We start from the raw sequence: 12,062 nt of genomic DNA, 5'->3' as shown, positions 1-12,062 counted from the left end.
TCACTTGGGATGTCGAGACGCGGGTCTTACAAGCCCAAAATGAGGAGCCAGATCATCCTCCTCCTCCGGCAGGCACACTCTACGTGCCCACCTCCCTCCGCTCTGAAGTCCTAGTGTGGGGGCACACTTCCCGAATATCATGCCATGGGGGCGCCCATAGAACTTTTAATCTCATCAAACGCAGGTTTTTCTGGCCCAATATGGAACAGGACGTCCGGGATTTTGTTGCCGCCTGTGCTATCTGTGCTAGGTCCAAGTCCTCCAATTCACCTCCAGCCGGGCTCCTCCATCCTCTGCCCATCGCTGAACGCCCCTGGTCCCACGTATCCATGGACTTTGTTACTGGGTTACCCCCATCCGAAGGTAACACAGTTATATTGACTATTGTTGACCGTTTTTCCAAGGCAGCGCAATTCATCCCCCTGGCCAAGCTCCCCACGGCCACTGAAATGGCCGACGTCCTGGTCCACCAAGTCTTCCGACATCATGGGATACCTAAAGACATCGTCTCCGACAGGGGCCCGCAGTTTGTATCCCAGGTCTGGAGGTCCTTTTGCTCCGCCCTGGGTGCGACCGTCAGTCTCACCTCAGGTTATCACCCCCAGTCGAACGGCCAAGCCGAACGTGCCAACCAGGAGCTGGAAGCCGCCCTCCGTTGTCTGGCCGCTCAGAATCCCTCCAGCTGGTCTAAATTTCTTGTTTGGATCGAGTACGCTCATAATAACCATCCCTCCTCTGCAACCGGTATGTCACCTTTTGAGGCTTCGCTCGGCTATTCACCTCCTCTGTTCCCCTCTGATGACATAGATCTGGCTGTCCCCTCGGTGCAACATCACCTCCGACGCATCCAACGCGTTTGGCGCCAGACCACAGCCGCTCTCCTTCGCACCCGGGAGGGTAACTGCCGGGTGGCCAACCGACGCAGGAGAGCGGGGCCGGACTACCAGCCTGGGCAAAAGGTTTGGTTGTCTTCCAAGAATGTTCCCCTCCAGGTCACCTCTCGTAAGCTAGCACCCCGTTTCATAGGCCCTTACATCATTGAGAGGGTCATCAACCCGACCTGTGTTAGGCTACGGCTCCCGGCTGCGTTGAAAATACATCCCTCCTTCCACGTTTCCCAAATCAAGCCCTTCCGGGAAAGCCCCTTATGCCCGCCGTCCGCTTCCCCACCGCCCGCCCGGCTCATCGACGGCGCCCCTGCGTTTACTGTCAGTCGGGTTCTGGACATTCGCCGCCGGGGCCGCGGTCACCAGTACCTGGTGGACTGGGAGGGTTACGGCCCGGAGGAGCGCTCTTGGATCTCCCGCTCCATGATTCTGGACCGTTCCCTCCTGGACGATTTCTTCAGGGCTCACCCAGATCGCCGTCCTGGACCGCCTGGAGGCGGTCGTTGAGGGGGGGGGTACTGTCACGGTGCCTGTCAGTTCACCTCCCCCTCACACAGCTCTCCTGCTCTACTGATTGGAACCAGCTGACCTTCATCTCCTCATCACCCTGCCAGCCTTCATAAGGGAGATCCTCACAAGTATCCAGCGCCAGTCCGTTATACTCTCTCCGGTGCTTACGTCTGGCCTCTAGTCAAGTAACCTTGTTCTAGTAAATCCAAGCCTTGTACTTACTCTTTGTCTCATGCCTTCAGGTCAGCTCTCCACTGGTCACGCTGGTTCCTCGCCTCGTTCCTGTCACGCCGTCCTCGGCTCCACCACTCCCCCAAGCTGTGCTCGCCGTCCTCGGCGCTCCTCTTCATCCATGACTCTCATCTCCCCTCTCAGATTAAAACTTCTGACTCTGCCTCGTCTCCTGAGTTTCTTCCGGGTTCCAGCATCTGGGTCTCCATAGAGTTCGACCATGACAATTACCTTCTTAGTAGGATGAGTCATAGGTTTACTTTGAAGATGCAAAAGTTGCACGTTTTATCCTGGACATGTTTGCAGGTATTGCGGCTAGAAGAATGTTAATGTTTAGTGTTTATGAGCACATTTTAAAAAATGCACCATCATTGGCTGATGACATCTTGCCGCAATTTTTTTATTTATACCAGCAACGACTCTCATCATGGTCACGGCTATTTGAAAAAGTTTGAAGACAGTAAAAAAAATAAAAAAATAATATATAAATATATATATATATATATATATATATATATATATTTATATATATATATATATATATATATATATCTATCCTGGAGAAACAATTAAATAACACACACTCCTTTACATACTATAACACCACAATAATTCACATTTCCACCAGCCTTCACTATTGTAAAGTGTTGCATATCAATGTATTGCTGATTTTCTCCACTTCAGAATCCGCTGGAATTACATGAATTGCATAAACGGTTAAAGAGTAGTCAAAAGAATATAAACATTGGAGCTAAATCTTTGGTTGTTAAAGGGTTAAAGGAAGCCTGAAATAATGTCGCAGGGTTACTGGAGCATAAAGCCTCTGTTGGGGAAAGATAGGTAGCAATTCACCAATCTGTATGCTTGGCCACAAAGAGACAATCACACACAGTCCATCTCATCTCAGTCCATCTTATGATGACCAGGCATTTGACAAACGTGTAAAATTGTCGTCAATTAAACTAATTCTTGTGCAGTCATTCATAGGTTGATGCTTAAAAGTCAAATATTTGTGTACAATAAAGGCACAATACGAATATTTGTTAAAATCATTTTTGTTGCATAGAACATTTACAAGAAAATTCGTTACATCTTTGTTTTTTTTTCATTCAATTAATGACTAATTACTCCCTGTTGAAAATTACTGTGATTTGTGGGACAAAACTATTCATAAATTACATGAATGGGCAAAAATATTTGACACCACAAAAAGTGCTTAAAAAGATCCTGTTGACATACGACAAAAGGCAAAATGTTGACCTGAGTTAGATTAGAAAGTCTTATCTATAAGATTTTTTTAAAAAAAAGCTTAAAATCAAAAATTCTTTCTGCTGCAACCTAGAAGATCCCCTCCAATCATCGTTTGATCGCTTGTAAAAGTGTTCCCAGATTTCTTTTGATCACGATTATGCCTTTTTTAGCCACAATCTATAAACCTGTGTCATTTTTTAGGACATAGTTTCTGCAGAGCAGCAAAAGTTCATTAGAAATTTTCCTCTGAGTTGTGGAAATGACTGATGGCACAGAACAACCCCACCATTGTTTCCTGTCACCCAAAACTGAGCTATGAATTTAAACTAGCTTACAGTGTACGAACCCTGACCTAACAGTGGTGCAACAAAACTTGCGAGAAATTCAGGAGCTATCCAGCTATACAATTTGGAGCCCGATGCCAGCTCAGATGAGGAAAACAGAGACGTACATGGATCTATTAGTCTACAAGTGGATGCATCGGGAGCAGGGAGCTTATAGCCCGCCCAGCGTATTTTCTACAAAACAATTTTTCCCTGTCACGGTGCCCCAGGCTGACTCCTCCCCCTCATCAGCTACACCTGATGCCTCCAGCTGCACCTCCTCATTCTCGTCTGGCCGCAGATTCTTAAGGAGACCACGGACCTGTTATCAACGCTAGTTCGTTGTACTTCCACGGTGCATCTCCTGGCCTCGTATTATTCTCGTTCATGTTTACCACGTTCTCGACTAACCTAGCCTGTCTTTACCTCGTCTCAGGATTACATCTCCGTTTGGACCCTTCTGGTGGCTGCTCACCTCTCGCTGGTCACATTCCCGACGCTTCTCTGGATATCCTCCTTGGATTCAACGGTTGTCGCCGCCAAGACCCTCCAACCACCTCCGTGCCTACCACAGGAAACCTGGGACTCAGTTTCATCCCCGCTGCCACATTAAAACCTGTTACACTTTCCTCTCTGCTTGCCTTGTGTCCTTCCGGGTTCCAGCACTTGAGTCTGCCTTAGCCTGCTAGCCATGACATTCCCCATGCCACTTTTTTGGTCTGCTCCTGAATCACAACGATTTAAATAAAGAAATACTCAGAAATGCAATTTTAAGCTTACATTTTCTGAAACATGTGCGCTATCAAAAAAAAATGCTACAAAAACATGTTAAGAACATCAAAAACACTGTTGGAGTGCTTCTTTAAAAAAACCTACTGATTCAATACTAAAACTGTGATTTTTATTTGTCACCCTTTAAACTTAGATTGAAATGGAAGTTGCCCAAATAATTCTGATCCATCAGCTGCAGGCCTGGAAATAAACTGAACATGCTCTACAACAAAATGGCTACCTGACAGGACAGCTAATGTGGTTAATGTGCCGTGGTGAATCACATAATTGCCTTAAGATTGAGTAGGGCGGGCAGTGCTAATGACTCCACTCTCATCTTAAATGAAAAAATAGTTTAGCAGAAAAACAATTTATAAATTCCACATCAAAAGATCTTCAAGAACAAAAGATTAAAAACCATTTGACACCTAAATAAATGTTTTACTTTACTTTTTAACTTTTTGGTTGAATTACAGATTGCATGTCCTTCAAATAAAAATCATGTCACAGTGTAACAGGCACCCCTTAAAATTACAGCCCCTCCTCACAACAACAATGACCGTGATACAATATATATAATCCTTAGCATTTTCTGCAGCCCATCTCTTGCTCAGGGTGAAAACCTTTTATCTTTACTACGTCAAATTTAACACACTGAAAAAAGCTGGTTTATGTTTTATTCTGTGACAATTTATCTCTGGAAAAAGCAGTGAAATGTTTGACAGGCCATCAAAACTGAGCTTTTTCACCCAAAAAAAGCCTTTTAGTGCACAGGTAATGGAGGCAGGCACTCCAATAACACACAAATAAGATAACAACTCATTCGAGTTAGTGCTCGAAGGTAAAACAGAGAGTCTTTACAAACCAGATGGAGGGAGAAATAATCTCAGGGCTGGATTTGTGTGCTCGCTGCTCAACATCAGCAGCAGATCGACATGAATGAGTTTTAGCTGGCTAGTCAAGGCCGTGCTAAAGAATCCATATCAGGAGGGAATGAGAGCAGTGAAAGGCAGATCAATGTGCATACAACCAGGCTTTGCAAGAGCAAAGAAAACCCAAGAAAATTGCTCTGGCTATACACATTTTTTTTCTATTTTACCATCCTCCATTAAGTCAGAGTGAAAAAATGCAGCTTTTGCCAGTGAAAAATGTGTTTTCTATTGGTGAGGGTCTTGAAAAATAAAAGTGGCAGTCCCTGAAAAGTAGAATCCGTGTCTGTGCTGCCTCATTTCTCTGGTGTCATGCACTTTAGTCTGGTGTGAACACTCGTCTTTGATTACAGAGATAAGTCTCCTTGGATTTTACGTAGAGCCTCTGGAACTTGCCTGTTTGCATGCCGTGGAGGATGAGAGCGGAGCGGCAGCTACTGAAGTTCCTGTTGGATTTTCTGAATCCAACAGGAAATGAAGTTTTTATTCAAAAGGATCAGATTTAATCATCTAACAAGTAAGTAAAGCAGAGAAAGTTAAGAATAAAGGTAACTTCTACAGACAATTGTTAAGTGCAAAGGGAGCACAAGTCAATATTTGTGTAATTACACCGTTTCTTTCTATTGGTCTTCTTTCCAATCTGTTTCTTCACATCTTTTGTCAGCTTCAGAAGCCATTTTAGCCTCCATCTCTCCACTCTTGGTCACAATAGCGAATGATGTGCTTTATGGCAGGCAGGGAGACAGCAACAGAAATACTTGGAGCCTGCTCAGACAGACGGATCAGGAGTGTTTGAATTATCAATGCAGCGAATCACAGCAGCACAACTTGTGATCACAGGGGGGATGAGAGACAGGGAAACGAGGAGAAAATGACAGACGTGAGGGGCGAGGAAGAGTTGGAGGAAAAACAGGTGAGGTGAGGGAAGGAGGAGGAAGAGGAGGAGGAGGTGTAGTTGAAAGTAGGAGTAAAACATAGCGGTAGAGGGAATCAATGTTCCCCATGCGATCTATAGAGCTCTCAATTATCCTACTGCAGTTTGAGGACAGCAGCTCTTGAGGAGATGAAGAGGGAAAGAGGAGGCGGTGCAGGAAATGTCAGTGACAGAGGGTTGGGGTGGGTGGGGGGGGGGCAGTCTGTTTGAGCGCTGTCTACTTGCAGTGCAAGATGTGATGGCGAAGAGTGTGTTGCAATGCAAATTTACTGTCCTGTTTGTGTTTGCCGTCCTCCAGAGGACGAAAACACAAGAGTCAAGACGTGGAAAAACGGAGAGACGAGAGGGACGAAGGGGGAATGGAAATGAGAAGGAAAGACAAAAGGAAGTGAGACCAATAGAGGAGGAAAGATGAGAAGCAAAGAAGGATAAGGGGAAAAAAATAGCACGGACGCTCTAAATGAGATAGGAGAGAAAAGACAAGAAAATAAGAGAGATATGGATAAACAGGAAACAAAAAAAGGCAGAGAAAAAAAATCCAATGGAAACCTTCCACTTACAGTAGCTGACTTCCTCTAAGAAAATCAATGTAGACTGAAGCCAGAATCCCCACTGGTCTAAGAGAAAAATCTACAATGCATGAGTATTTTCAGCTTACACTAGCGCACATGTTGGTTGTTCCACCTGCGAGTATTTCGTGATGGCTCACAATTTATTTGCTCCAGGCTTACCAAACTCTGAAAGCCTCATTGTCTTAAACCTCGCTTGATCAAAGTCCAGCGCTTTTTCAGATCTTTCTGCCAAATTTTTTGTGCTGTTTTTTTTGACAGGGGGCTTCATGAAAGTTAAATGGGAAAAAAGCCGTCTTCTTTTTTCCCCTTAAACTTTTAACTCTGTAATGATGAAAGAAGATGCAAAAGAGACTTCAACTGCTTAATAGGAACAAGTGATTGTGACGTCGTATTAACAACTGTTGGAAAAGCAAAATGACTTGCAGCCCTTTGAACTCAATCGACCACACACTGCAGGCGAGACATTAAAAATTTAAAACACACAGAGGATAAAAAGAGCAAAATATTCAGTGCAGCAGCTGTTAATTTCATACTTATGGTATATAGTTAGCTACCATTTCGTTTTGTTGCAAACTTGCAACTGAAAATAGCTTAATTTAGGACAGTTTCAATGTACTTTTCATTGAAAATGAAGCATGTGGAGTCTGCTGTCAGGCAGCAGAAGACATCATATCAGTCATTTATGAAGGAGTCACATGAATTCTTAGAGTACACATTGAAAAAGCGGCAACATTGCCAGCCTCTTGCATAATAAATCCAATTTGCATTGACGTTTTAAGAAGCTTCTGCATTGCGCTGCATTGATCTTTACTGAGCATTAGCCTTCCTGGAAAGTTATTATTTTCACACACATTCTAAAAAAACTGTCAGTAGCTAAACAATTAGACAAGCACCAACAGACATAGTTTCAATGATAAAAGTACACAACCAGATTGTGTGAGGAGAAACAAATGTTGCTGGTGATTAGACATTTTTATTCCCCAGCAGAAATTTTTCATCAATCGATGTAAAAATACTTTAAGATGGAGAGGAAGATGTCAAAAAGTGTTGGAATATTAAAGTAATTTTCCATTAGTTCTGACATTGTCTCATGAGTACCACATTTGCTTAATCTTTCAAAATAAGGGCCTAGTTTCTGTCTGCTGTTCTGATAGACAAATGAATTATACGTCTTGGTGTTCAACACGAGGAAACACGTTTCATTATGGAGGAACTGAAACACAGCAAAAGCTAATGTTGGCTGTCTCTCAACCTCCTGTTTTGAAAATGTGCACCGAGCACTATAGTTACAGCAAAATTAATTAAAGATGCATACAGCGTTGAAAGGCCATCATTCCCCTGCTGCCCGTCTGCAGTGAAAGTCTCTTCAGACGTCTGTTGGTGTTCAATAGAGTTTCTATTGCACACAATAAAAGAATTGTTGAAAGTCATGTTTTGATCCAATTCTTGTTAGTTAATAGGCCCAAAAAAAACCTCTGATTAACGGAGTCAAAGTCTTTTACCGACTAAAATTAAAGCCAGTAACTTGAAAGTCCATAAATCCTCTTTCTGATAAAGCAGGTTGACAATTCTTAGGATGCGCCCTTTAAAGCCTGGTTTCCACTGAGCAGTACGGTATTTTGAGCGATTACATTAAATTGACCCATTAAACCATACCATTGTTGGGCCCTCGTTAGTTTTAGGTCTATAGAAAACTGGAATGGAGCAATTAGGGTGGAGCTACTATCGTCACACAAAACACGTTGATTGGTGGAAGGTCATCACAACAAAAGAAGGCTCCAAACCAGCGCCAACCTTTCCAAATATTCAATTATTTTGTCTTCAGTTGATGTGTATCTGGAAAAGTTGCTTGTAACAAACGGCAAGGTCTGGTTGGCACTGGAACTACAAACATTTTTTGCCATCCTTGGTGATAGCTTGATAGAGAGTGAGGTGCTGGAGGACCTCTATTGTTGTCATTGATAGCTTCACCTCACATGCGCCGGGACCAACTTTGAGTGGAAACGCTCACCTGAATTGCCTGGACAATTCTAAACCGTACCATATTGTACCGTGCCGCTCAGTGGAAATGAGGCTCAAGTTTCCCATAAAACTGATGATGGAAGGTGTCATTCTAAACCTTTGATTTAAGCAAAGAAATAATAATAATAAAATGATACTCATAAAGCTGCATTCACACCAGAGGTCCTGTGGCATGATTTGAGCTTCATGCATGGTGGTCTGGCAGTAGTGTGTATATTTTTGACAAGCAGCAAATTTGATGCGAATTTGATGCTCGAATCGCATTTGGTGGGAACACAGCTTAAGAATACCCTGGGGGGAAACTTTGAAAAAATACTTAATATGTCCATTGCTGATGTTATCAGTTTGTAAAATGTTAATATATAAGGGACTTTCTGGTGTTACCCCTTCAAGTGGTTACTTGGTGAACTGCACTGCAATTTATTTAGTTTTAAACGCGCGTCACTCCAAAAGTTCCTAAGGAGCAACTTGTGTTATTCACAGCCATCTTTTCTAAAATGTGAGAAACACTGAAAGCTTAGCTTGTCTCTGTGTTTGGGATTGTCGAGTCCACATTACTTACAACATTAAGAGAGATATGCAGCTCGAAGCAATTACTGACCATTTATGATGCTGATTGAACATTTATGGACATGTTAAAATGACAGCTTTTCTAACTCTACAAATGTCATCTTTGTGAGGTAAGTGCTCTGAATAATTACAAAGGTTTTGATATCTATTTGACAGAAAAATATTAGATTGTTATTTTGGAATCAAGCTAGGATCCTCATGAAGGTCTAGGTCATGTCATGATGTGTTATTTTTCCTTGATAAGGATGTGTTGTTGCTTTTAAAGCCCTAATTAAAACAAAACGTTTGTCTTTAACTATCTAAATAAAAAATAAGATTTTTTAACTTCCTGTTTAAAAGTATTTTTTAAAGTTTAAATTCCATATCATAGAAATTAAAAGAAAATTTTATTTTAACCTTTTGCAAACACTGTATTGACTTATGGGACAGTAAGACTGACAATACTCTGTCTTGAATTATTTTACATTATGACTGCCCAAAACCGCAAAGATAGAATTTAAGTATCTAAAAATATTCCAACTGCATCTAAGAGAAACCATTTCTCTTCAAAGGAGTGCGATCATTATGTAGTTATGCTCAGTGTGTGTGAACATTTGCAGGATTTGTGTGTGTGTGTGTGTGTGTAGGTGTGATAATCAGGTGTAGACAACAGCGAGACGGTAATTAGGGATATGCCATTTCCCATCTCTTTGAAGCTGCATTGTCTTTAAAGGTGCTTATGATTATGATTGATGAGCCTTTTTTTACGTGCGTGTGTTTGAGGGAGAGTGTGTGTTAGATTAAGATAAAGGCCTATTGTGTTCGGACTCAAGCTGCTCTGCATTGAAAGGAGGCTGTACCAAGTCATTATGGTCAGTGAGATGTCCATTGATCAAACTGTCAAGCATCTATGCGTGTGCATTTCGTCTCAAGAGTGTTTGTGTGCTCGCCTGATAAGCTAATTGCCCCTTGGCCAATGGATACACACAGCCTAATGGCTCAGAAACATTAAGTCAATTAGCTCACATAACAACAGGCAACCATACAGTCATTCACTTACATGTATTCTCTCTTAAAACACTATATTCAGCTTCCTCTGTCTGTCGTTTCTCTTATTTTTTTTTTTGCTTTGGGTAGGAACGCGCACATACACATGCCTGAGCTGTTACACATGTACAACTTCCACTCATGCCGAGTCATACTAATATGCACTTGTCTTTGCAGAGTAGCTAGACTAAGCCACCCATGAAGGGAGGATAGATCACAATATTTCCAGTTCTTACAAAAGCACAAATAGACAAATGTAAAGCGTGTCTCATATAACCAATAAGGTGTGCAGCAAACACAATCAATTTTAATCACAACTTATTCCTTCATCATCCACTGGATTTAAAATTAAAGCTCAGTTCTGTCAATTCCCACCTTCTCAGGCAAAACGGATGAAAACTTCACTCCATGGAGAGAATCTAGAAAGGTGTTGTATTAGTATCATTGTCTTATCTCGACATCCATCAGGCCGCAGATTGAGCTCTGCAACTCGTCAGAGGGACTGACAGATTCTGGTTCAGCAGCCAAGGTCAGCCCAGAAAAAAAGAGATAGCAGTTAGCACTCACATGCTTCAGTGGAGCTCCAACAAAGCTGACAGAGGCTGACAGGAGCTCTATTTGCAGATGGGAATGTTTATGAAACTAGTAACCAAAAAGAGGATTGAATTTGTGCAAAACTCATGTTTATCACACTTGGCTAGCACCAGCTTCTAGCAGACTTGGCTGCACTTAACACATATCTGTTTCAGATCATGTGTGCTGTATACAGAGCTTTCTGTGTACACGTTTATTTTGTGAAGGAGGATTTGCACCAGTGCTGTTTGGTTTGGACAACAGTGTGTTTCATCATATAGTTTGGTTCATCTGGCAAGTGTAAAAGCTGAGCTAAACCATGGCGTGAACGAAACAAGTACTCCAGTCTACCTTAAGAGGGGCTTTTATTCACCAGCAAAAGAATCCTGGTGAGAATCTTCACAGTCTGAATGTAATTTTTTTTTTAATAAGGTATGTAGTAATTGTACATAATTAATGCAGTAGTAATGTAGTAGGAATGTGTGAGTTTTAATTGAGGAAGCCTGAAACGCACAGTTACTTAGAAGTGGAATCGACCACTCGAAAGTTCACTGCAGAGGGTTATGTGTACGTAGCTATAGAGTTGCCACATGTCAAATAGCGAGTGATATTTAAGTGTCGCTGGCAACATTTCCGGTGTTAAAGGGTTAATCTCGCAAGCAGTTTAAATTTCAAAAATGCAAAAAGCAGATCCTAACAAAAGGTGGATATTTTTGCAGCATCCCAGCACATTTAGACTTGGTAAACCAAAGTTTTCTGGTAGCACCCCAAGTAGCTCATGCACCATGCATTTGAATGAAAAACAAATAAATTCAACAGGGTTGATCCATTTATTTGTGTCATTTGTGATTTGTGTCATTACTGCCTCTAAATAAACTGCTGTTGAAACTGCATAAAGTCGTGTAGATGGATGGTCTGCTCTAAAAATTGCGATCTGACAGCAACAAAATCAAATGAAGATGTGACATTTTTGGAATTTACCGCCCAATGAGACCAAGTCAGTTTAATGCTTCGCAAGTCCATGTTTGGTACCTATTGTACTACAGGACAAAGTGGTGCTGTATCAATATAGAAAAGACATTACAAATTGAAGGGGGATGTCTGCAACCACTAGAACACAAAAAGAATACACACGAAAAAAGCAGATAATTGACTAAAAGACATTTCAACCTTGTATTTTACAGATCCCACTGCTCTGTTTAGTCCTAGCCGTTTGTAAATTCTTATAAATAGGTGAAAGCCAAATTTTGCGTATGGCATTTTCTTTACTTCTCTCCCCCCTTGTTCCATATGACCTGATTTATCCATCTAACTTCTGGCTTGCTGAGCCTTACAGCTTTCTCTCTGATCTTGTCTAAATTTACATCTCTCTCTACATGCCTCAGTAATAGCCACTAAGAAGTTCTTATTGCTGATGATGAAAGAGTAAGAGGTCGATCACATGCAAAGCAAACTCTCCCTGT

Source organism: Oryzias latipes, chromosome 22 (assembly GCF_053564925.1).
Source record: "Oryzias latipes strain Hd-rR chromosome 22, Olatipes_Hd-rR_3.1".
Classification (NCBI taxonomy): domain Eukaryota; kingdom Metazoa; phylum Chordata; class Actinopteri; order Beloniformes; family Adrianichthyidae; genus Oryzias; species Oryzias latipes.
The sequence above is the reverse complement of the archived record's forward strand: the minus strand, read 5'-3'. Positions refer to the sequence as shown.